Below are 26,561 nucleotides of genomic sequence, written 5' to 3' on the forward strand. Positions count from 1 at the left end.
CACCACCCCTTTCCCCAGGGTCATAACATCCTGCCAGCTGTCTTGGTGACGGCTGCTTTTCCTTTTGGCAACCGTTGCTATTTATTGCATCCCAGCCAATAACGCCCAAACTTCATTCTCATTTTCCTTTCCGAGTCCTCATTTATGTGTACAATGTTTGTTGACCCACCGTGACAATGCATGTACCTGCGTCAGAGAGATGTTTCTCTCTCTGTCTCCCAAGCGAATGTGAGAGCAAGCTACCCTGGAGAAAAACGAGAAAGAATACAAGCGGTCGCACCTGTTGCCTAAGCGGTAATTGATTTTCTATACATGGCCTGGGAGACGAGCTGCTTCGCGTTGGTTTGCCTGCGTCGATGAAGAGCCCTTCTGCGCTGGACGTGAGGGGTTCCCGGCGTGCTCTCGGGACAATCTAAACCGGCAGTTTGGAGCCTGGGCACATGACACCAGCTTGGCCATTGTCACTTACTACAGTGGTCTGCAACTGACGCATGCATTAAATAACGGTGAAGTACAAACCAGGCCTTACGAAATTAGGTGCCAGATTCGCTGTTTGTGCAATATAGAGTCCACTGTACTCAACACTGTATAAGCTTGTAATGTTTTAATTTTTTTTTTGTCGTTAAATACCAATATGCCTACGTGTGTGCAGGATGGCGAGAGCCTCTCAAGCTGCTTGTTTACTTTTTCGCCTGGTCACCTGCAACATTGTTGCAAATAAAGTTCAGTTCAGTTCAGTTCAGTCGCACACTAGCACACGTCACACACCCAACTGCTCGCCTTACTCTAACACGTTTGTCCATCTGGTAACTCTTTGCGGATCCCTAAACGGTGCGGATAACCACCTAATTCAACATGCGTTGCGCAACTCTGATTCCACCAGTGCATATATGAACATGCGGGATGTCAAGTTGACAATACACGCACTCATACGACCACGGTGGCGTATGGCGTTCTAATATTTCAGTAAATTGCAAGCCGAGTACAGTCTGTGGGTTTTCGTGATTTGAAAAACGTGCCACGTATTTCGCTCCGTGTCAACATGTTTTTGATACATAGCGTTATTAGCTAGACTGCGAAGTGTTTCAGACCGTAGCACGTTTGATAGGTGGTTTTCAGGCGGAGCAGTTGCAGGCTACTTTTTGCAGAGCTAGATCCGCCTGCAGTAAGCAACGCCCCATTCCTCTTCTTCCACCAGTGTGTAAGATCTGCACATATTTATTTCATTTTTCTCAGGCAGCCAGCTCAAGCCTCAAATTGTAGGCACTGGCATTCGCGCTAACGCATAGATTATCGTACAGAACAACACCGAGTCTACACTCTTCATAAATAAATTCTTATAGCTTAAGGGCAATGAACGGCCTAAGAAGAGTACGGATTACACGTCCTCTTTCCTGTACACGGTATGTCGTTGATCCGTACATTAAAAAAAAATGAATTACCAGCTATAAGCCCCTTCCATGTGTCACTGCACTAGCTGTCGCTGTACTGGCAGCGTGATTACGGTGGCGTAGTCACGCGACACTTTCTTGCGCACCCGACCCCACGGCCGGCCGCCGACGCGTGGTCGGCCCCTGCCATAACTCATGGCCCGAGTTTGACACGCCCTACAATTCACCGTGGTCGCGAGGCCTGGTTGGAAAAGGAGTCGGGCTTCCGCTCGCCTTAACAGGAAAGTGAGACGAATGGCGTTCCGTCTCGAAGCGTCTCGTGTTTCGGAGGGCGTTAACAACGTGCCGAGCCGACACGTGGACGAGCTTGATCTTTTTTTTCCTCTTTGTTTTTTTTTTTCTTTGGAGCTGTCGTTCGTTTAAACACAAGGATAGAAAGCGCATTTCTCATTTGCGGAGTTCTCGCGCTGGAGAAATCGTTGTACATGTTCACTAAGTTTCACGAATTTGTGCAAGCGCTGCTAAACCTGTACGCACACGTAACGGGAGCACTGAAAAAGAAAAGAATGGTGCCAGGCCACCCAACGCCGCGGATGCTAGGAATTCGTGCCGGTTGAGAACGACAAAATGTATACATAGTCGAAAAGAAATGCACATGGTCGAACGATCCACTTAAAAATAGCAATTCCACAGAGCTGTGGAATGGCTAGGTGCCATGAGCGGCCAGGAGCACGGCAACTACTGGTATGGCATGGCACTGGTAATATATTACCAGTGCCACGTCATACCAGTAGTTGCTGTGCTACTGGCCGCTCATGTCATTTTGCCTGTATTCGCGGGCTTCTTTCACGCTCGGAAGAACAATTTTAAGTAGCACGTATTGAATGAATTACGGGGTTTTGCGAGCGAAAAACGACGATTTGATCATGAGGCACGCTGTAGTGGGGGACTACCGATTAATTTTGACCACCTGGGGTTCTTTAACATGTCCACAACGCATGGGCCACGGGCGTTCTTCCACTTCATGTAGCACGTATTGAGCAACAGAAAGCTGTATGGGGAGTTTTTCATGTTGCTCTACAATTTCCTCATTTACACTTTTCATCTGACTACAATATTTGAGAAGTTGATTAATTAATCATTTAATAATTGTAATGTATAAATAATTGTATACAATAAATAGTAAATAGTAATTAATACGTATATAATCATTTATACTCTTTCTGAATTATGTTTATCCACTAGAACTAACCCTGGCAAGTGGATGGCAAAACGGCACCGTGGTAGCTCAGTTGCTAAGAGCATCGCAGGCGTAATTGGAAGACATGGGTTCGTATCCTACCTGCGACCAATTATTTTTTCATTCATTTCTATTGGCATTTTTATCGGTGCATCAATTCAATTAATAAGTACAAATAATGTTCCCTGTGAAAAAACAACTTGCCGCAGGTGGGAACCGAACCCACAACCCAGGGTTCTTCTAAATACACAAGAAAGTGGCATAAATACCCAAGAAAGTGGATGGGGAAACAGCGCCGCGGTAGCTCAATTGGTAGAGCATCGCACGCGTAATGCGAAGGTTGTGGGTTCGGTTCCCACCTGCGGCAAGTTGTTTTTTCATCCACTTTATTTTCCATTAATTTATAGTTTCTTTATTTCATTTATTAAGCACAAGTAATTTCCCCTATGTTGTCCTTGGTGTCAGTGTTTGTTGGCTTCTTATGAAATGACTATATTATATATATATATATATATTGTGTGTGTGTGTGTGTGTGTGTGTCTGCACACGCTCAAAGAAAATCATCGAGGCCTTTTGTAACACAAAACACGCCACTAAAAGTACGTATAACATCCATCCATAAATCTTACTCAATAACCGCCAATTTACGTATACGTGGCACGCCAGCAAAATAGGTGCCAAAGCTTACATTATGTAGACATGAATGTTGCAAGATTTTTCTTTTTTGTTACAAAGCGCAATTCTCGGTCGCACGGTACAGCGCTGGTGCGTGTATATATATAGAGCAGCTTTCTTAATAAAACGTATTTGCGGGTGCAGCGATTATTTCGTCTACAGTGTTACATGTTCTCCATCCTGCGTTCTGTGCGCCTCCCTCTCCCCCACCCCGCCCTTTTTCCCCCATTCTTTTTTTTTTTTTCAATAAACGTGACAAATGGCGTAAAACATGCAATGGCTTGGATGCGACTCCCCGTCAACCGACTATACAGGCACGAATATAAACAAGTTTGCTCAACAAAACGCAAGAGTACGTGTTGAGCTAGTACGCGCATTATAGAAGACACATGATTCGAAGCCTGTGATGCCCGCATTGAAAGTTTCAGCACGCGCCGTGACCACTGTAGGGCAAAACAGAATGAAGTGCTGGCCACCATTCACAAGGTGCGCACGGAAGGATGAGCACCATCTGTTACCTACAGGGAGCTAGTGCCATGCACAACAGGTGCCGTCTCCTAGACAGTCGGCTTGCATACCTGTAAATAGCAGGCTCGTCTTCCGGGCAAAAATGTTGCACCAGGCGCGCACACGAGAAATCACGTAAGACATATCCTTTCGCTTTGTTTGCCCGTCTCCAAACATTTATGCGCCTCAAAGAGACGCAAAATGTTAGTGCAGACACGTCAGCACAGCATTATGCTCATCCATCCACTTGCATCAGCTATTGTCGCCCTGTTGACACTGGGCAACCCAATTCTCTGCAGAGCTTATTCATTTAGGCGATTTATTCTGTTTTTGTCACATCGTGTGCGCACAGGCCCTATCGCTTCATCGAGCTTTTATCCAACTGCGCTGTTTAGACTTAATATAGTCAAAGAAGCTGCAGCTTTCACTTACTCACCGCACCAGTCACTGTGTCCAGTCTACGAAACGTGGTCACCCTCCGAACTCTCTGGAAGTCGCGCAATGTGGGCCGCATAACGTGCGCTCCAAGTATTTCTCGTGAGGTTGTTTTGTTTCAAAAACCAACCGCCAACGAAGCGCACATTGACATCTCCTTCCAAGGTGGCAGTCTGCCGAAAGACGCTCAAGGGGTTCTCCTATGCCGACGGAGCAGAAGGCCCGCGCCTCTGGTATCTCGCTATGTGGTATACTCTGCACATACCTTTGATGCTTGCGCCAATCACCGAGTCGCAGTCAATCCGGTGCCGCAGGAAGGGCAAGCGAAGCACGAAATGACGAACACAGCAAGAAAAACGGCAAAACAGCCATCGAAGCTAGCGTAGAGGATACACTGGGGAACCATACACCGCGTCGTCATTTGGTACCGTGGGCTGAAGAGAAACATTCCTGGCCGCCATCTAGGCTCGTCAATTACCCACCGCTGCCGCCTCCTCTGCTGAAGTCGCTCCTTCCTCCTCGGGGACCAACAACATCCGCCACCAAAGGTTTTTTATACTGTATTTCGCTCCAGATTGCAAGTTGTGCTCTTCTTCCTGCCTTTCTTTGTATCGCTGCTTTTGTTAAATCTCGAATTTCCGATGTGGCATCCAAGAGAGAAAAGTGCATCGAGGCGTTTGAGCGGCCAATTCAAATTTTCTCCTTTTTTTTCTTCTTTTATTTTTCAACAGAGATACAACTTTCTCTCCGCACGAATGCGGCCTACAACTGCAGTAGGTTTGAAGAAAGCGAGGGATTGTTTTGCAACGCGTGTATTCGGATGCACGTATATTTGCACATTAGAGCAAACAAGCACGCCGTTTCGCGTTCGCACATAGAAGTGACCGGTCACGTGACTACACAAGAACAACGACAATAACTCGCACGGCAGCTTGATTTGAAAATGTGCAACTACATGAACATAGACTCAACGAAAAATAACGGAAAGAGCAGGCTGGCGACTCCCACCGGAGAGAGCGCGACGCTTGTCTGCTCTTCGGGGAGGACAAAAAGTACCAGGGAGAGACGACAGCGATGCATCAACACGCCGCTGAAGAGGCAAGCTAATGGGGCAGTGGGGATTCCAGCACTCACTTCGAGCAGAGCCGAGAATACATCGGTGAGACAATCACCAGGTGCATCCACGAGCTCACTCGAGAGAGCCATCTCGCCAAGGATTTGATGGGAACGACAGTGGAGGGAAAGAGGCACCCTGTGTCTGTTCCACTGTTTCATGGCTTGTCAGACCGGGGTCGGTTTTCGCTGTATATGCCATCGTGGTGCGCTTTGTTGTCCGCTTTTGTCTGTTTACAGCGAGGCTGTATATGGCTTGGGTTCCATGCATTTTTCTTCTCCGTAAACCAGAATTATCATCATCAATGGCTCATAGCCCCGTAAGCATTCATGCTCCCGTAAGCAAGTAAAATATTCAATGGCTCATAGCGCCGTAAAGCGGAGGCTACAAGCACCCAGCAGTGTGAAGCGTACAGTGCTTACATTCTTCCTAATCACACATACAACATACAGAACAGCATGTTGAAAACTGTCATCATCAATGGCTCATACCCCCATGAGCAAGCAACAAAAGCAATGAATTATTCATAATACAGTAAGGTTCATGGCTACTCACTTTGCCTGAATTATCTGCGATAACACTATCCCTGTTGTCGTTGTCGGGGATCTCAATGTGGATGTGTCATTACCGAAAAGGAAACTGTTTACGCGTTCCGTGTTGCAGACATATCCCTTGCGATGCCACACCGATCCGGCCCAAGCGACCACCCAGTGGCGTACGAGCATCGATTTGACATTATCAAAGAATGTGATTGGAGCTGCGAGTGAAATAATGACCGCCGATCAAGACAATAAATTAAATGAGTTTGTACCTTTGTTCAAACTTACGTGTCACCTCCGTGACGTGTGCTAAACAGCTTCGCTGATCAACCACCTTCACAGAGTGAAATGGCTCACAATTTTTTTTTTCAGCTTTATCAAGAAAAGGAGCTTCTTGAGACGTCGTTGTTAAAGATGGACGCTACAAGGCCAACTGCTTTGAAAGACACCACAAGTTATCTAAAAGCCGACTATGTGGCCTCAATTTCTTCTCCACTGGATGAATAGGTGGCAGGGAAACCACATTTAATATTGCTTGAAACATTTACACCCTTTTTTCTTTACCTTTACCAAAATGCCACACGACTCATTCGAACGAAAATCATAAAATAATGAAGAGGTTTATTAACAGGCAAGTGCGGTAATCAGTATTGCAATATAAGGCATAATTCCAGTGTATCGACTAGAAAGAGCCGATCCATACCAAAGGGGCAAAGCTTTTGTATTATATACCGGGTGTTTCAGCAAACACTTTCAAAAATTTTGAAAGGTTGCCTGTGGCAAATAGCACAATTCTAGTTCATGAGCACGCCTACTCGAAGAGGCGGCATCACCTGCGCAAAAGAAATTAAATGCATAATCAACCAACCAGTAAAAAATAACTAATTAAGTTTTAAACTAACTATCTTATGGCCCACATTCCAATTTACGAATTCTGGCCATGGAGGTTGCAAGGCGGAACTACTTGGAACAAATTCTCAGGATGGCACCAGTTTCGAGGCGTTAATTCCCGAACTTTGCTGTGAAATGCATTGGCGTTCTAATTACTTTCTTAACAAAACGTAGTTTTATGCACTGAAGCACAAAAGTAATTGGAAAGCCAATGTGTTTCTCCGCAAAGGTGGTGGTGGTGGTGGTGGTGAAGGCGGGTTTAGCCTGGCATGCATAGCCGGCAATCGTTCCGCCAGAGCCTCTTATGAGTGACACTGTGTGCGTCACCAGGTGTCGAAGAGCCTCGTGTCTCGCATGAAGGCAAGCAGCAGTCGTTGTGCACTCTTCCTGATTGCTGCAGACCCTCCGGGGAAAACGACGTCTTCAAAGGTCATGTGCGAAAGACCATTCTCTTTTAGGCTGTCGACCATCGCTTTCCTTTCTGTGTCGAACTGCGGGCATATCCAAATGAAATGTTCGATGTCGGCTATATCAACACAGAAGACACAGAACTGGGAAGCGCATCGTCCAGTCTTGAATAATAGACAGTTTTAGTTACACGTACGTAGAGGCTTTGCGTACGTAGAGCTTCTACGTGTGAGCAGTGCGCATGCGTAGAACGTAGCGGGCGCGCGCGCGTCTCACGGACGCACGTGAGATTCAATTCTTTGCGTACGTTTCTTGCACACGTAGACAGCTTCACGCGGGAGTTCCGCAAGATCACGAAGAAGCGATAGCGGGCCGCGCGCGCGCAGACGGCTCGCATCGAAACACGGCGACAGGATTGAATTGGCTACCGCCGTGTTCACATTTCCCGACAGATGGAGCTACGGGGTCCCTCTTGGCGTGCGTCGCGTACGTGTAGCTAAAAGCGTTTCAGATGGCGTGCACGTAAGGTACGTAGGCTTTTCACGTTTGCGTACGTGAAGCCTCTACGTTCGTGTAACTAAAAGTGTCTAATCAAGTCGGGGTGTACGTGGAGTCGGTTGGGATGCGGAACAACAGCGTTGCTTCTTCACGAGTAAGTCCAAGGGTCACACAGGCTGGGTTTGAAGTCTGGTGGATCGCCCTAAAGTGAATGCGGATTGCATTCTTAGGTTTCTGAAAAATTTTTGGCGCTCTTCTTTTTGGGACGCATGTCAGTTCCCGGCGTGCAAGAGCGTCAGCTTTTTAATTTGCTTCAATTCCTACGTGGGTGAGGATCCATTGAACTTTCACGTTAAATCCCTTGCTTATTAGAATTTTGATCAGTGCCAGAGATTGCCTTGTAAACTTGTCCCGAGGTAGGCCATGGTGTAATCGTTGTAACGATGTGTTTGAGTCCGTCAGCACCACGCCCTTACAAAAATGACTTTAGACTGTCTATAGAAAGTCTATAGACTTTTCATAGACGACCTTTCCTTTCTATAGATTTGGACTTTTGTTGATACAAAGTCTATAGACTGTCTGTAGACGAAAGTCGATAAAGTTTCTATTTCTTTTTGTCTATTCGCAGTCTATAGACGGTCTATAGAAAAAAGTTGATAAGGTGTTTGTTTCCTTTTTGTCTACTTCCCCTCTATAGAATACCTACAGACGAAAGTCGACACAGTCTCTATCTATTTTTTTCCATACTTTGTCTATAGACTTTCTATAGACGAAAGTCGATAGGGTTTCTATTTCTTTTTGTCTACTCGCAGTCTATAGACGGTCTATAGAAAAAAGTTGATAAGGTGTTTGTTTCCTTTTTGTCTACTTCCCCTCTAAAGAATACCTACAGACGAAAGTCGACACAGTCTCTATCTATATTTTCCATACTTTGTCTATAGACTTTCTATAGACGAAAGTCGATAGGCTTTCTATTTCTTTGTGTCTACTCGTAGTCTACAGACGGTCTATAGAAAAAAGTCGCTAAGGTGTTTGTTTCCTTTCTGTCTACTTCCCCTCTATGGACTACCTATAGACGAAAGTCGATACTGTTTCTATCCATTTTGTCCATACTTTGTCTATAGACTTTCTATAGACGAAAGTCGATAAGGTTTCTATTTCTTTTTGTCTACTCACAGTCTATAGACGGTCTATAGAAAAAAGTCGATAAGGTGTTTGTTTCTTTTGCCTACTTCCCCTCTATGGACTACCTATAGGCGAAAGTCGATACAGTTTCTATCCATTTTGTCCATACTTTGTCTATAGACTTTCTATAGACGAAAGTCGATAAGGTTTCTATTTGTTTTTGTCTACTCGCAGTCTATAGACGGTCTATAGGAAAAAGTCGATAACGTGTTTGTTTCTTTTTTGCCTACTTCCCCTCTATGGACTACCTATAGACGAAAGTGGATACAGTCTCTATCTATTTTTGTCCATACTTTGTTTATAGACTTTCTATAGACGAAAGTCGATAAGGTTTCGATTTCTTTTTGTCTACTCGCTGTCTATAGACGGTCTATAGAAAAAATCGATAAGGTGTTTGTTTCTTTTTGTCTATTTCCCCTCTATGGGCTACTTTTAGACCAAAGTCGATACAGTGTCTATCTATTTTTGTCCATATACTTTGTATATAGACTTTCTATAGACGAAAGTCGATAAGATTTCAATTTCTTTTTATCTACTTGCAGTCTATAGAAAAAATTCGATAAGGTGTTTGTTTCTTCTTTGTCTATTTCCCCTCTATATGGACTACCTGTAGACGAAAGCCGATACAGTTTCTATTTATTTTTGTCCATACTTTGTCTATAGACTCTCTATATTATGGACAATATAGTCGACAAGGTTTCTATTTCTTTTTCTCTACTCCCGGTGTATTGAATATGTATAGAAGAAAGTCGATAATTTGTAATTCCGAGTTCCCATACCCCCCGCCCTCTGCGAACGCGATGATATGGCACTGGTTCATGCACGACGGCACCGCAACTCCGGCGCGGCGGGCAAACCGTGCAGACTGCTAGTCTGCGTTCGGTGCAGCTGCCCCGAACGAGGATCACGGCGGAGCAGGCACCGTCCGAGTCACCAAGGTCTTCCACGCACCCGAAGGCCCTAAACCTGGCTGCTTCCCGGACGTACACTTCGCGAAGACCAGATGGTGAAGGTCAGATGGTGATGATGTGGCAAAGGTGGTGAATAAGTGGCGAAAGCCGGCAGACCAGGTGGTGAATTCACCACCTGGTCTTCCTCTGAGTTGTCGTGGTCTTGCATGTCTATAGATTAACAATAGACAAACATCGTTAATCTGGGCCCAACCCGTGTACGCTGTAACCAAGCGCAGGTACCGGTGGATAATACGTAGCTGCGTTTGATATAAGCCACTGAAGTTGTATACTGCTGAGATTGCTGTAGAGCCTATTTGTAGACATTAGTATACACATAGTGTATACCTCCGCATTTGTTGACCACATGATATCATCTACGTAGCCGCTCTCGGCAATCCCAAGACAGTCTTCACAGTTGTCGCATCACTTTTGCGGCAGTAGAATAAAGTAAGCAAAACGCCGATCCAATTGTTATAATAGATGTTATGAACGCCAGCTTCAGCTACAAGTGGATTCCAAACAGGCATCAAGCTAACAGCAAATACACTCGTAATGTTTGTAGCTGACAACGCGGACTTTATGAATGTGCGATGAACCGATGTCGCGCATGTGGTCTTCGCGTTGTGTGTCGTCCGATTCTCGGATACATTTCACATTGTCTTCATATCTCGGCTGCGTCACTAACATCGGGCGGTTTTTTGTTGACTGATATCCTGCGCTATAAACCTATCAAAGTTTCTCATTCACTTAAAATAGGTGCCAAATTCTCTGAGCCCACCCAGTATTTCGCCGGCGGTATGCCTGCGCAGCCACGCATATGAGTACCTCAATGCTGTACTGATTGCTTTGACCTATCATCGGAACAGAAAATTAGCACTAACATACGTGCGGGCATCACATTTGGCGGTACGCTGGAAGATATGCTACAAGTACGCTGTATTACTAATCGACGCTGGCAATAATGCGTCTGAAACGTCTGAAGGGCCCTGTAACGGCTTTTACAAACAGCGCATTCATGTTAGCGTTCCAGTCTCATACGATAGCCCACAGCGTTTGTCATACAACCTACCAGCGCATTTCCTTCGTCCATGAAAAAAGATGAATAGTGGTGTTAAAGATGAATATGCCACCCGTTCCGGCGCGCATGGCGCGCAGAGAGAGAGAGAGAAAGAGACAAAAAAAATGAAGGAGGAAAAGGCGCTCACACTCCTCCGAGCGCGCACGCCCTCGCGCGCGGAGCTCCTGCGCATGCTCGGAGCTCTTGCGCATGCGCGGCGGTGCGCCGTCTCAACGAGTGCGCCAGGCACGTAAACGGTTGTACCGGTGTGCGGTGTATGCCTGAACGTCGGTGTCTGTGTATGCGTGTCATCTTTGTGGCATCACACGTCAACTACACTGAACGGTAAGCTTTAGCAAAGACGTTTTGCGTCAATAGCTCATGATTATGTGAGCGCATCTCTTAGCGCGAAGCGGCTGCATGTAGCGCAGGCGACTCGGGTATAGTGTCGGTTTGTCGTTGACATGGTTTGATAACGCGCTCTTGTTCTCGCTTCTAGTATACGGAATGTTTTACGGCGAGCGATCGCTCGGGCTTGTTGATTTTAGCATTATAGTTTACGTGCGTAAAGAAGGACGTACACCATGTTTTAACTTGATACTGTATGTTGTGTATGTTGTGCATTGTGTATGTTGGGCAGCCAGTGCGGTAGATCTAATTTCGTGGCGCTTGATCCGGCCGCGATGAATGCTGCGCCGCATGTCTAGTGAAATTCTCGTGACAGGCTTTACGTATATATCTCGAAATTGTGTTAGCATCAAGAATGTTCAGACAGACACGTATAGTTGAATAACTGCTAACGTACTCGAATGAAAGGCCGTGTTTGCGGGGCATGCATCAGCAGTGTGTGCGCTGCCGTTTTCGCATCGTTTGGGAACTTACCGCAAGTTAATTTTGGGAAGTTACCGCAAGCAAAACACGAGACTTGAAGAAATATCAAGCAAAAATCTCTAATTCACCCAATCTATTTATATGCAACCACAAACGCTTTGGAGCATCAAACCTGCGATAAGCTCAGTCACTTGCAGCTTCGCAACTTAGCCGAAAAAATTGGAGAACACTAAATTAGTCGTTCCGGGAAGCACCTTTACACGTTTCAAACTGAAGGCATTGCGTTTGACGGTAGTTGGAAGATTTTTTTTTGTCTCTTTTTTTAAACAGTTTAGCAGCAGAAGTTGTCTTTCGAGCTATATGAAAGGCGTTAAGCGCTTTTCGATGCTTCGGCGTTATGCAGTTTACGTGCTATTAATCACTAGGCAGCTGCTGGCGCAGATTCGCATTGTGCCAGTCGTGCATGGTATGAAGCCCTTGTCGTGTGTAATAAGTGCTCCGGTTTTCATTACTGTTGCATGTAGTGCCGTCGTCTTGGACAGACTGCATACTATATGCGCTGTACAAAAGAAAAAAGAGCCAGATTATCAATTTGGTGGTCTTTTCTTAGTAGATAACGCACAGATTATTCAAATAATTCAGTGGACATTGCATTTGTTCTACCCTTATCACCACGCCTAAGAGATTGTAACATGTTTTAGTTGCTAAGTAACCTGATCAGTACGCCCCCATTCATGTGCATTCTACTGAAAGTGTGGCAAATGTATTCATCTCGAAGTATGAGAAAAGAGACATTGCAGACTGTTCTAAACGGAAATAAATTGCAAATGTTAACGTGATTGTTCAAAAGTGCAGTCAGTATGCTGAGCATGTTCGTTCGGCACGGGCATATTGCATTAACACCTGAAAAATGTGCACAGTCCAGCCGGGTGTCTTTGTTTCAACAATTATTATTATAGGAATCGTTTGGGATTCTCGCATTTATTTTATTTTTATAAGTACACTGTGTGTCACATGAACCTGTCTTGAAACGAAACGTACCGTTGCTGGCACCGGCGACCATTACGGTTGTCTAACTGCTTATCACACTGTAATATAACGAAACATCATAATGGTACTGATTAATATTGCCATGTAGTCTTTAGTCAGAGAAACAAAGTTAAACTAGAGGCATAAGTGATGAGAGCAAATTATATAAAAAACTACTATTGAACCGTAAAAATATCTCATTGTATAGTTTTCGCTCACATTGTTGCATTTGTTTTACGTGTGTCTCTGTGTCTTCCGTGCTGTACTCGTGCGGCCATCAATTAGGAACTTGCCGAAGCCCTTGTCAGCTTTATTAAACAAGGGATTCAAGTCAGTTGCATCTAATACTACATATCAAGTGACCGACGTGTTATTCGTTTTATCTAAATATTATGGACTGGCAGTACTTGGCAAGCATTAAACCACAATATTTTTTTTATTGCACTTAAGCTGCAGGCGTCATAGATTGCCAGAAAATTTTCATGAAAACAGCCAGGGAAGGCTTGGAAAAAGATCGGGAAATCTTAAAATGGCCACATAGGTATGCTGTCTTGTCATATGTCATACAACGTTACCAGAGAATCTCTGTGTTAAATATATTTTTAAAACCTTTCACTTCATAAAAATTGAGGGAAATTGGTCCTATTTATTGAAAAAAAAAAAAAGAATGTCAAGCATACTGACAAGGCATTTCTTACTCAATATGTTTTTTTTGCGTTAACGTCCTGAACCTCGATAGCCTAGAAAAAAATTTCATCTTTCAAAGCACCTTAAATAATTTACTGTGATAGAATTCATTCGAACTATCTTATCAGTTCTGTTTCCTAGGAGGTGCATATCTGTCGTGCCATGACACAAAGTGCTCGTGTGGTATTTCGGGTGCTCATGTGGTATACCTAACTTGGAAACCTGTTAGCATGCCCAAGAGGCCTCATTACCTGTAAGAAATTAAGTGACCATATCAATACAATCAACCCATCTGCCTTCTGTTGAAGTTATGGCCAATGACCATTCATTTAAAAGTATGAGAAAGACATTTAAATGTGTATTAAGCAAAATAAATTACAATCTTAGGCATGATACTGTGAATATTCCAGTCACGTCTTCTGAAAATATCCCTCTGCACGGGCATACTTAACTACCAGCAAAAAATTGTACAGACAGCACAACTGGGTAACGTTTCAGCAATAAATATAGAGACCATTTGGGATAAGTACATTAATGCATCATATATGAACTTGTCATAAAAGGGAACATACTGTTGCTGGCACGAGCAGCAGTTGTGACTGTTTAATTGTTCACCATACCATGCAATAAAACATTGTATAAAGGTACTGATTTGTATTGACAAGCAGCCCTTAGTCATAGTTAAACCGCATTAAGTATTGACTTAGATGGTTTGAGCAAATATATTAAGCTGCTTAATGAACATACAAAGAATACACACTTGTTATTTTTGCCTCATATTGCTGCATCTACTTATTTGCAGCATACACCTGCAGCACCTTTGGGACTAATGACACAAAGGTCAAGGCCAGCCTGGCGACCATGCTTGCCAAGGAGTAGTGTAAATATGTAATCTGTTTCCATAATTAGCATAAGACATGAATTTAAGGAATTCATATATTATATCGAGCAATAAAAACGGTTAATGCATTGCCGGTGCATTTGTTTTATTTTTTTTGCACTGCATGATTCAACACTATATAAATTCTTTCTGTTTATGCAACATATATGAAAGTACAGCTGGTTCAGGAGCATTATTAATCTGCTAACGGTAATGCATAAGTGCAGATGAAAAGGAACAGGTGCACATGCATAAATACATTCAAAACGTTTTGCTACCGCATGTAAAGAAAAATGTAAACTAACTTGTAAAAAAAAAAACTAGTAGGTAGCCGCTATGGAGTTATGGCCTTATACACTCTTTGTAGACTTGTCTATAAAATGTCTGTGTCTATAGAGTGTCTGTAGATTAATGAAAATGCACGTTTGTTGACAAATGTCTGCAGAATGTCATAGAAGAAAGTGTATCGGATTATAAAGTTCTGTTTTTGTAGACTGAAGTCTATAGAATGTCTATAGACTATCTATATACATTTGTCTATAGACATTCCATAGACTTCAGTCTGCAAAAGTAGAAGTGTATATATAGTTCTACTTTTGTAGACTGAAGTGTATAAAATGTATACAGACAAATGACATCTATAGACATTCTATAGACTTCAGTTTACAAAAGTAGAACTGTAAGCCTATACACTTGTCCATCGACATTCTGCAGACAACTGTCTACAAACATGAATTTTAATTAATCCATAGGCACTCTATAGACTCAGACTTTTTATAGACTAGTCCATAAAAAGTGTATGGCCATAAGTCTATTGACAGTCTATAGGCTCAGACTTCTTATAGACTAGTCTATAAAATGTGTATGGCCATAAGTCTATAGATAGTCTAAAGACTCAGACTTTTTATAGACTAGTCTGTAAAAAGTATGGCCATCAGACTATAGACTGTCTATATGTAGTGTATAGACAGTCTATAGACTCAGACTTTTTATAGACTAGTCTGTAAAAAGTATGGCCATAAGTCTTTAGACTGTCTATATGTAGTGTATAGACAGTCTATAGACTCAGACTTTTTATAGACTATTCTATAAAAAGTGTATGGCCATAAGTCTATAAGCGGTCTATAGGCAGTCTATAGACTCAGACTTTTTATAAACTAGTCTATAAAGTGTATGGCCATAAGTCTATAGACCGTCTATAGACAGTCTATAGACTCAGACTTCTTATAGACTAGTCTATAAGAAGTGTATGGCCATAAGTCTATAGACAGTCTATAGACAATCTATAGACTCAGACTTTTTATAGACTAGTCTATAAGAAGTGTATGGCCATAAGTCTATAGACAGTCTATAGACAGTGTATAGACTGTCTATAGACTCAGACTTTTTATAGACTAGTCTATAAAAAGTGTATGGCCATAAGTCCATAGACTGTCTATAGACTAGTCTAAAGAAATGTCTATAGACAGTCTATAGACTCCATAGACAAATGTCTATAGACTGTCTATGGACTTTCTATAAAAATTTTTGTAAGGGCACGACGTCACGTGCGGAATAAGTGCGTAGTTTTCGCAAGGCCGCGGTAATGGCCACTGGTGTTATCCTGGGGATTCGTTCCAAGTGGATCCGCCTTGCGAACTCCGTGGCTAGCATTTGTAAATTGCAATGTGGGCGTGGGCAATAAGGTATTTCCTTGAAGAACATAATTAGCGCATTTTTGTTAATTATTCAATTATGCATTTCATTGTGTGTGTGTGTGTGTGTGTGTGTGTGTGTGTGTGTGTGTGTGTGTGTGTGTGTGTGTGTGTGTGTGTGTGTGTGTGTGCGTGCGTGTGCGTGTGCACGTGTGTGCGTATGGGTTCCTCCTTTCAACAACGTCCTTAGCGTGGATAAGTCGGACGGTGGCATGGGCCAGCTACCTATTTTCACACTCCCGAACGCAACTCTTTCAGCACACACAGATGCGTACACACGCATACACAATGTTGTAGGGCGCACGATCGAAGACAGCAGTCAGGAAAACTGGCTATGCGCTAACTTTTCATGCCCTAACTCACTTCCAGTGTCTAACTCCCCCGTTTTTCACACACACACACGCACACACACGCCACGACGAACGAAGGAGTTTTCGTTTAACCAATTAGTTAAACATGGAAGCTTCTTAGTTTCACAAATGGAAGACAAAGACAAAGAATTCGGAGAATAAGAATAAATTTTGAAGAAATGTACGTTTTGTCAGATAATGCCACTATAATATCGCGACATCTCCGGGGTCAAAGAGCAAGAAGAAAGATCCTTTTCACGCCCCAAGCAGCTACATGCCTAAAGAAATCCGATTATCCGATTACCTTATTAGGCCGCACTAGCTGCCTCTGGTGTCGCGAAATAAGTGTAACGAAGTGCTATACAAAACTAGGGGTAATGGTAAGCAGGGAGAACGGATAAAAAAGCCACGGTCATTTGACCATATTAGAGCAAAAAGGATTCCGAGTCGTCGACCTGGTGAGCCGTGAACGATGACAGCAGATGTCGCCCTTCTTCAGTGAAAAAGCACGATCTCAGATTCTTGTTGATGTTCCCCGTAGTGCTTCCCTTAGCAGTCGAGAAAGACAACGTAAGCTCTCTTACGTCGTAAATCTCATTATTCTATTATTGCGTTTCAGTCGTAAGTGTATCCTCTCGGTCCCGATCTTCTCAGACGAGTCTCGTGTCATTGCTCCTCGTTTCTTTTCAATGGCTCATACTTTGAGCTTTGGTGCAGCTGACGCAATCAAAGACAGCGAGGGAGCAATAATTATCCCACTCTCTTTATTCCGCGACTATGGCCGTAATTTGTGTTTCACGATACTTGCCCAATACATACCTTCAAGGGGATCACTGCTGCGGAGAACCTCAAGGTCGCGTACAACGTTGGACTTCTTGAGCGCTCCTATTTGTCTTGCACTAAAATCCCCTTAGCTGACGTAATGGAGACTACTGTAGCAGTACAGAACGATACTGGACAGTCAAAGACAGCGAACCGTAAAGGTCAAATCATTTTCGGGTTTGTTCCCTTCTACGTCTGTGTGTTAACGAATGTGCTTTTGCTGTAAGGCGCTGTGCAGTACAGTAACATCTAAGGGTCGATAAGATATTCTCAAATGAGAGCGCTTTAAACGAGAGCTCGAACATTTAGAACCGTAATGACGCGAGCAAGGTTTTTCTTGCCAGTATAGATCGTCGACGCCTCGTCAACTAAAACCTAGTCCTTAGCCTCCCCTTCTCTTAGACACGGTTTGAAGTAACACGTAGGCGCATTCGAAGTGGAATTATGCATATATAGGAAGTATATTACGCCGTGAAATGTTTCGGGCATACCTGTTTCAGAGCTGACGCGTAGATGAAGTGCTAGCAAGTGCTGGTGAGGAAGGCTTCAGCTTTTTTACTGATCCCTGAAATTCGCTAGGAAAACACACATTTCTACAAGAGGCTTGAAGAGGCTCTGATAACACTTTATGTTGCTCGTTAAAGTCTCATTCATTATATATAGAGCTTATTGCAAAAATTACTACAGGGAACTCTTGCGCTATGATTGTTAAGGTACCAGGCAGCGATGTCCAGTACACGTATTAGACATGTTTAGAATTGTGTTTGTCGCCTTAGGTACGTTACACGCAAGTACTTTTGCTTGATGTTACGGTACGCGCCCCTCCGAGACATTTAGTTTAGCGTACGGGAACGTAAACGTAAGGAAGACATCAGAAGATATGGCGCCGTCTGATGCCTCTTGGCAAATGTACCCAAGACAAGACAATTCATTAGCAACCATCCTGTTGCTATTCGGACGCATCTTGTTAGGCTCACGTACGCCGGAACCGCCGAATGATCCCAGAAACTGGATGCACTACGCGCTAATAACTAATGTTTGAGCTGTGTTTTGAGGAAGCGAAAACTCATTTCAGTAGTTACTGGCGATCAATGAGAGTGAGAGGGTAGCCATCACGAGAATTCGCGAAGCGGGAGCCATGGGTGCCGTCGTGCTCGACAACACAATTTCTTCGCGTCCGTAAACGTCTTGAACGATAAACTCGCCAAATAACGTACGTTATCATAGCGCACATAAACCACAGAAACACGATAACGTACGGAGCCTGTGCAGTGCCCAGAATACTCTTTACGTGTGCAGTGAGTTTACGTTTGGTTGCAAATGCTATTCTAAAACTGTCTATATCAAATTTTTGTACTTGTTACTTGAGACGTTGTTGCGGTGCTCTTTCTTTTACGTTTTACCTTTCTACATTTCAAAGCATGTCCCCTGTGGTGTCCTGTTTCCCAATTGTCTCTTCTTGTGTGGTGTCCTGTTTCCCAATTTTTCGAATTTAGCACTCAATCATTCCCAGCATGATTTTCTAAACACAGCGAAACAATAGGTTTCTCAATGCAGGCACAATCATTACAATTTGTCGCGTACATAACGCAATAGGTTATTGTGAAAAGATTAATTTGCAAAGTCGCAAAGCCGTTTGAAGCCGGAAAGGACGAAGCTTAGGGCAACTTCCTGAACATCCGATTACTTTCTTATTGTGCGAACCACCCAACACTAGCATCCCCTCAAGTAATTTTTGAAGAAAACATTATGCTTTGATATTTATTACGAGTTAGCAGGGATCTCACGCGTTTTTATGTGCAATTTCTTCTTCTTCCGAAGGAGCTTGCTCAATTATGTCTCAAGATAAAAGATGGAAGTAGGGGGCAAATTTTTTTACCTGCAAAGATTGCATGCTTTTGGGTACCACGAGTGACTCTCACCCGCAAAAATGGCTCGCCCTGAATCCCGATATTCCTCTGTCGCTACGCGGTCCAGTAAGCACAGACGGTGATCGAGTGCTAGGTAGGGATGGAAAAGTGCCTGCCGTGTGAACTGTCTTCTCGCGAAACTGGATACAACAAGATTTCGGAGAGCCTGGAAAAAGGTTTCCCGAGTTCGACCAAATCTCTCACGGCGAGAGGGGGGTGGGGGTGGAGGGAGGCTCGTTTTATACTGGGTAGGTAGGCAGTCAATCGAGGTGTCAAGTGCCCGATCCCATGCGAATACGTATGCGGATATGCAACTAAACTACAAAGGAAATCACACTTCAAAAGAAAAGTAACACCACTGGCATGGGTGAAACGAATAGAAGACACTCTTTCAAGGAACAGTTTCCAACTATTATGCGACAGACAGCTTGTGAAAAACGTTTTTCAGCAGGTTCTTGTCGCAACCAGATCATCCTAAGAATACTCAAAAAGGAACAGCTTGTGCTTTACTCGTGCGGATTTCATAAAATGAGCTTTCCGAAGGTTATATAGGAATCCACAACGTCGTTCGATATCGGAAGGACGAAAATGTAGGCACATCTGCGTAGTGCTCCCCAATTCTATATTCACAACAACCATATTGTCAGTGCATGTGGACTTACAGCACCATATTTACTTCTAGCGGTCTTAGCGTGAAACTCTCTGGTTTGAACGCCATAGTGGCGTACGCATGAGTCAAGATCAAGTGGATAAAATCGTCACTGTGCCCTGCGTGCAACGTAATGGAAGACATCGCCCGCTTAATCGGTGATTGCAGGCTATTTACGTGAGAAAGAAGAGCCTTAATGCCCGCACTGAATATTCATCAAACACTGTCATCCCTTGAGCTATGACACTCCTTATCCGATGGGCTAACGCTGCCTGTGCATCTCACGCAACGAAGACACTTTTAAACTTCATAAGCGACTTAACGAGATATGTTAGTTTGTTGAATGTTGTGGTTAGTTTTGCGATATATCTTTTCATTTTTCATCATACTTATCTAGAGCGGCATGCTGGGAAACGTCTCCAGGATTCTAAAAGAAAGCATATCTCTCTCTATCTCTCTTTCTCTCGAACTTTATATATATTGCCGTTAGCTCGTGCCGAAGCAGAACACTTCCGGCGACACGAATCGGCCCAGGGCAGATTGCGCCCGACGGCCAGTTTTCTGCAAGCGGTACGCCTGTGAGACATTTCGATCGCCGCCTCGCAGTATACAACGCTTGTTGTTATCTGTCGACAACCGCGGTGAGACTGGCGTTCATTGCGAAGGAGCATCTGCCACGCAGCAATCAATTACAGCTGCGCATCAACCCCGTGAAGCACGCTTTCCCCTCCTACTCCGTGCGAGAAAACGCTTGCGTCGTGCGCCGTCAGCAACGCATCGCTGGTGCAGCGACGGAAGACGCCGCGTTACAAGATTCCCACCACGCACGCACACACAACCGAATCGATTGCTGGAGTACGAGAGGAATGAAAAAGAAAACGTAAAACAATAAACACAAACTTCTCGCTCGCCTACCGACGCACTCGATCAGCTCGGTGCAGCCGGTGGTGTCGTTTGCGAGCCGAAGCAGTGCTTCCCGTTTCCGTGCTTTCTGCGGGACAATGCGGCTAACCACTGCGTCGACAGATCTCGCCTCATCAGGTTCCTCCTTTCCAGACCTAATTAGAGGCACGTGACACGACTTCACTCCATGGCTCTATGGGTAGTGGTCTTGTGGTTTGTCAGTATTTTTGTTTACTACGTTGAAGGAGAGAAATACCTCTATTGCTCTGTTTCTCAAGGTAAGGGCCAAGAAATCCGACGTGCAGATGAAGCCCGCTAGCACAAGATATCAAATAAAATTTAGTTTTCTTCTTCGACGACGTCACTTAACGTTGATGGCGTTACATCTGCATATGTCAGGGACATTATAAGAGAATCTGTTGAAAGATGTCGCCGTTTTGCACGCAGGCGATGCAGGGGCCACGAGTGTACAAACTGTCCTCGGTCTTTTGCGATGACTGCCGAGTGGCGTACGCCAGCACCTTATAGAGCAGCGTGCAGTTAATTTCCTTGGTGATGGGACGGGTTTTTATTTGCAAATTCAATACTGACGTGATCATTATGTACCAGCGATTAGGCAAAAGATTACTTGCTTGCCCGCTTTCTCGAGCAGATGCTCCGAGAACACTTCTAGCCTGCAGCTTTTACGGCGTGTTGTGTAAATCGAAGTTGAAACCAGCAGCCTAGGACTGTAGTATACAAGCATATAAGGTTTATTGTGGGCCGATGAGCTTGCCTGACTCTTCTCGAAACCGGGGAAGTCAGAGAGGAGATTTTCGTTGATCTTGTCACGACAGAAACTTCGCAAGTGTATTCGTCGGCCACATGACTTAGTCGATTACACTGAATCGCTAATACCAGTCGTAGCCACTGCTAGATGGCGCATTGCCGCTACCCGTGGCGGGAGCTTGTGAAGCCAGCTGAAGTTCCGCCGCTGGTCCCGGAAGCTGGTGTCTGCTGCGCTTCTCAATGCGCGCAAACGAAGCATTGTCGGGCTGCGACTGTTTTTCTGATCGCGCTTCCTGCGTTATTATTTTAGGTATCACTTGCTCGTGGTCGCTCGAGCAAGACAAGAGAGCAGGGAGCAGCCACATATGCAAATAAGCTTTGTCTGAACGGACCTTTCAAGAGGAAAAGATATACACAACTACCTGACGTTCTTCTCGATATGCGCCTTTCTGCCAGAGACAGTTATGCCTGTCATTGCGATCTTACGCTGTGATCGCGTATATATATATATATATATATATATATATATATATATATATATATATATATATATATATACTGTTTTTGCTTTACAATATGCACTCAGACATGTGCTCATGTACAGAACAGGAACCATTTAGGTGTCAGCGACATTCCCATTCTTTATATTGAGGGATACTTTCGCATGAAAGGTCTCCCCTGAAGACGTTTCTGGTCGGCTTCTCCACTTTACTGCGCAACAGGCAGGCATTGTTTCGGAAACGAGAAGATACCCTGGCCTGCCGGCAGCAATCGAGCGGCCGCTGGCGCTCGCTTCCGAGACAAGGCGGGCGACTTCCGGTGGCTTCGCGCCAGCGGACTCGAGTCCAGCTCCGTCTAGTGGAGATCAATGATCGTAGCATGCCTGAACAAAGAGGCGCCAGTTCAGGTACAGGGGTCGAGGGATCGTGGATGGAGTCATCTGGTGTACATCCCAATTTTTCGCAGAGAGAAGTGAAGATGCGCAGAAGAGGCAACAGGTTTCTCACTTTCTTTTCCAGTCTTTCTACCTTTATTCTTTGTTTCTTTCTTTGTTTTATGTTTACTTAATGTTAGAGCTCCAGGACAAATCTCGTTCAGTACTGACCTGAAGAAAATGGTGGCTATGTTTGCACGTTGGCGCACAATTATTGATTCATATCACATAAGGGGCCAATCTCTTATATGTAGGCTCCTCTATATGGTGAACCGTTTTAGGGAAGAAATTAGCGCTTATCTTTGTTTTCGCGATTGCGCCAAGTACAAAAGAAAGGAGTAAGTCTCTGAGCGAATTACCACCTTATAATTACATACATCTTTTAAACATTACAGTTAAATTCAAATTGCCGCACACGACTATATCTACATCGGCAGAACTTGCAGCTCTCCATGCCGCTATGATGTACATCACCGAAGAGCCAACAGAGAAATGGGTCGTATTTTGTGACTCTAAGGCAGCCCTTCATAGCATCAAGTCCGCATTACGTCACAGAACTTACGAGCAAATGACATCTGAAATCAGGGAACTGCACCACCTTGCTCTGGAAAGAGGACACCACATTATACTTCAGTGGATTCCTGCTCACTGTGGCATCGTCGGCAACAACCTAGCTGACAAGGCTGCCTGGTGTGCCCACGAAGATACCAAGACGCGTCCAACACCTTTGGCGAGGTCGGACGCTGCCAGAGAACTTCGCCTACTTGCGCGCAAGAAGTCCCAAGATCTCTGGATTTCAAGTGGCTTCAATTGCAGATTACGTAAACTGGACCCCACGCTACGGCTACAACTGTCATCTAGCCTTTCCCGCGGCGAAGCAACCTTGTTGTGTCGCTTGTGGTTGGGAGTGGCGTTGACGAACGCATACTCCTACCGTATGGGAATTGCCGAGAGCCCGATGTGCGACTCCTGTGGGTGCGAGGAGACCATCGAGCACCTATTGTGTACCTGCCCTCGCTACGATGTCCAACGCCTCTCTCTGCGCGCAACTTTACGTAGACTAGACTCGAGACCGTTCACCGAGTCAAAGATACTCGGACCGTGGCCACAACCGTCACTGGCTCGAAAAGCGATTCGTGCACTAGTGCGGTACTTGAAGTGCACGGGCTTAAGAGACCGCTTATAGTGTCATTGTGTACGGTGTCCCTCCCACACGTACTCAGTGCTTACTCTCTCCCTTTCTTCCTCTTTCTATTCCCCTTTCCCCCACCCCCAGTGTAGGGTAGCAAACCGGATGCTGCTCTGGTTGACCTCCCTGCCTTTCCTACCCTTGCTTTCTCTCTTTTAAACATTCCCCGCGCAAATAAATTTGTTTCTATATAGGTTAACTCATTAAGACAAAGCTTTAGCTCGGAGGCTCCTATCGAAACACATGGGAAAGGATAAAACTTCTTTCTCGGCAACCACTGCACCAAACTTGATGCGGTGTGTTGCATTTAAAAGAAATGTTAAGACAGGGCTCGCGTGGCCGCGCCATACGCAGCAGCCACCGGATTAGAAGACCCTGTTGTAAAGATTCGCTAACTATCTACGTTACCTAGCATGACTTCAGCACGCACAGGCAAGCATAAACCACGGCGGCTGACAAAAAAGAAAAGGGTGCCGCTTGCCGCGTGAGGTGGGCTGCAATGGGACCGACCATCACAGCCATAGTTGCATTCTCGGCCGCGCGGCTGGGCCGAACGGCGCTACCTCTCGACGAAGGGACGCGTCGATTTCCAGGGGCGACGGCGTTCGAAGCGCGTTCCTGACGCATTTTCCATGCCGATCCTAGTCAACAGTCCCCGACTGGTGGCGCCGCGGCGGATCACAGCGTTTTCAATGCAAGCGGCAGGCCGAATTCCCACTCCCTCACCGCAGACGCTCGCTGTCAAAACGCCGGCGGGAGGAATCGCGGCAGCAGTAGCGAGCAAAGTGACCCTCGTGCTGTCTATCGCTTCAACGTAAACTGAGTGGTGAGAACACAGCGCACGCAAAGCTACGAGCCGTCGGCCCACCTAGAATGTGCCTTCAAGCAGATCGATTTTAAGATAAAGCCCGCGCGACCGAGCACAATCGCGCCGTGAGACAGTATGGTGGTACCGCTGGCAGGATAGTACCGCTCAGTACCGCAGGGTGGCACGCTGGTAAGGGAAGCGTTATAGTTACTGTATATGGCTCCTAGAGAGCATTCTCGCACTCTTCTCTCGTGACAGCTAGTATTTTCTGCGCTGTAGTTGAGGCGATGCGCCTCAGTCGCAGCGTCTGCGATCAGAGGCTGTGGTTGGTGCTGCACGGGGTTCCGAACGCGTTGCTTGAGGAAGTGGCACTCGAAGAACCGGTTGGGTTCCACCCTCGGTTTAAGGCACGGGGGTAAGAAGGGGAGCACTTCCCATATGAAAGTGCAATATAGCGACGCAAATAACCATCTGCCAGGGCATGCTCAACGTATGTTTATATAGTAAGCGGGGTTGGTTCTTCATCAATATTTTCCTCATTCATTAATAGCAAACATTTGAGCAACGCTATTTCAGGCATATGCGCATCAGACTTTTGTGTTCAAAGAGTTATATTAAAGAGTACGAACGACGCTTAACGATTCTTATCGCCAAATTTCTGCATTGTCGTTGCCCAAAGTGCTAATTAAATACGCAGACAAAATTTTCAAACGAACAGGAGCCAGCACGGAGACCCAGGTGCCTTCCTCGTTCGCTTGGTTCGCGGCTTCAGACAAACACCACCTATATCACGAGCTGGCCAGTTACGCTCGCTCGTAAAAGTTAAGCTCTAGTGACTCTAGTAGCGAAGTTTGGATTTAGGTCACAATTTTTTAATAAAAAATGGTAAATATAGAAAATTTTCACAAAGTGAGACTATCAGTTTATTATTATTATTATTATTATTATTATTATTATTATTATTATTATTATTATTATTATTATTATTGCGTGTGTGGTACAGCGCGACGCAGGGACAAGGGACAAGGGAAGAAAACGAGCACAAGCGTTTTTTGCGTCCCTTGTCTCTGCGGCCCTTGTCCCTTGTCCCCGGATAAGCTAGCGGATCAAAGATGGAAACGCTTTTCTATCAACCCAACGCTTCCCATCAAACCATTCTAGACGCACTCTTGACAATTGAACTAGGAGGGCGAGTATATCGATGGATCAGAAACTACTTGACACAAAGGTCCTTGTTCGTACGTGCGGAAGATGGTCCGACTACCGACCACTACATATTCCGAGGAGTTCCCCAAGGTGGTGTTCTAAGCCCTATTCTTTTCAACCTCGCGCTTCTTAAGCTGGCCGAATCCCTACCGGAAACAGTGAGTGTCTCAATCTACGCCGACGACATCTGCATCTGGTCATCAGCGGTCACTCGCCTTCAGGTTCGCGCAAGGCTACAGAAAGCAGCAACACAGGCGTCTCACTATCTTCACACACAAGGCCTTACCATCTCAACACAAAAATGTGCGTTAGTCGCTTTTAGACGAAAACCGATGTCTCGTTATCCGGTATGCATCAATGGCCACCCTGTCTGCTACAAGAGAAATCATCGGTTTTTGGGTGTCATTGTGGACCGGGACCTCTCGTGGAGCCCTCACGTTGCCCACTTGAAGAAGCTCACATCTATTGTTCATGTCTTCAAGTTCATCGCCGGGAAAATATGCGCATCGTCAGTGGGCTCCATGCTACAGTTATATCGAGCACTTTTTATCGGATTGCTACGTTATAGTTCTCCCGTGCTTGCTAAAGCATGCAAGTCAAATCTTCGAGAACTTCAGAGCGTGCAAGCACAGGCACTACGTGTTCGCCTAGGCCTTCCGCGGAGCGCCTCAACAGCAGGATCCATTACAATGGCTCAAGACCATCCGATCACGACTTACATTAGCACCAACACGCTTAGGGTTCATGTTCGTCATGTTTCACGCATGCAATCAAGCTCTCTTGCCTGCCTGCCAGAACGACGACCACAGGCGTCCTTCTACAACGAGGTCAGCATTCATCGTGCCTGTCTGCCATCGGGCTTCACACCCTCAGCACGTTCAACCTCAGCTTTGTGGTGTTTAAAACAACCTCAAGTGCGTCTTACGGTTCTAGGGATAAGAGAGAAGACCAACCTGCCTACCTTGGCCCTGAAGTAAGCAGCTCTGGATTGTTTGAACACTTTCTACT

The 26,561-nt window shown here is 45.0% G+C and overlaps 1 protein-coding gene, 1 long non-coding RNA gene and 1 other non-coding gene across 4 annotated transcripts in view; 2 read left to right on the forward strand and 1 right to left on the reverse strand.

Moving 5' to 3' along the window:
- The window catches only part of LOC126531446 (thrombospondin type-1 domain-containing protein 7B-like), an 834,929-nt gene that overhangs the window by 550,370 nt on the left and 257,998 nt on the right, over nt 1-26,561 (reverse strand). The window lies entirely within an intron of this gene.
- On the forward strand, nt 2,926-2,998 carry TRNAT-CGU (transfer RNA threonine (anticodon CGU)). Its single transcript has one exon. It is a non-coding gene; the product is annotated as a tRNA-Thr (tRNA).
- Nucleotides 10,428-14,414, forward strand: LOC140218615 (uncharacterized). The gene is made up of 2 exons (XR_011894821.1): nt 10,428-11,238; nt 14,243-14,414. It is a non-coding gene; the product is annotated as an uncharacterized lncRNA (long non-coding RNA).

Source organism: Dermacentor andersoni, chromosome 5 (assembly GCF_023375885.2).
Source record: "Dermacentor andersoni chromosome 5, qqDerAnde1_hic_scaffold, whole genome shotgun sequence".
Taxonomy (NCBI): domain Eukaryota; kingdom Metazoa; phylum Arthropoda; class Arachnida; order Ixodida; family Ixodidae; genus Dermacentor; species Dermacentor andersoni.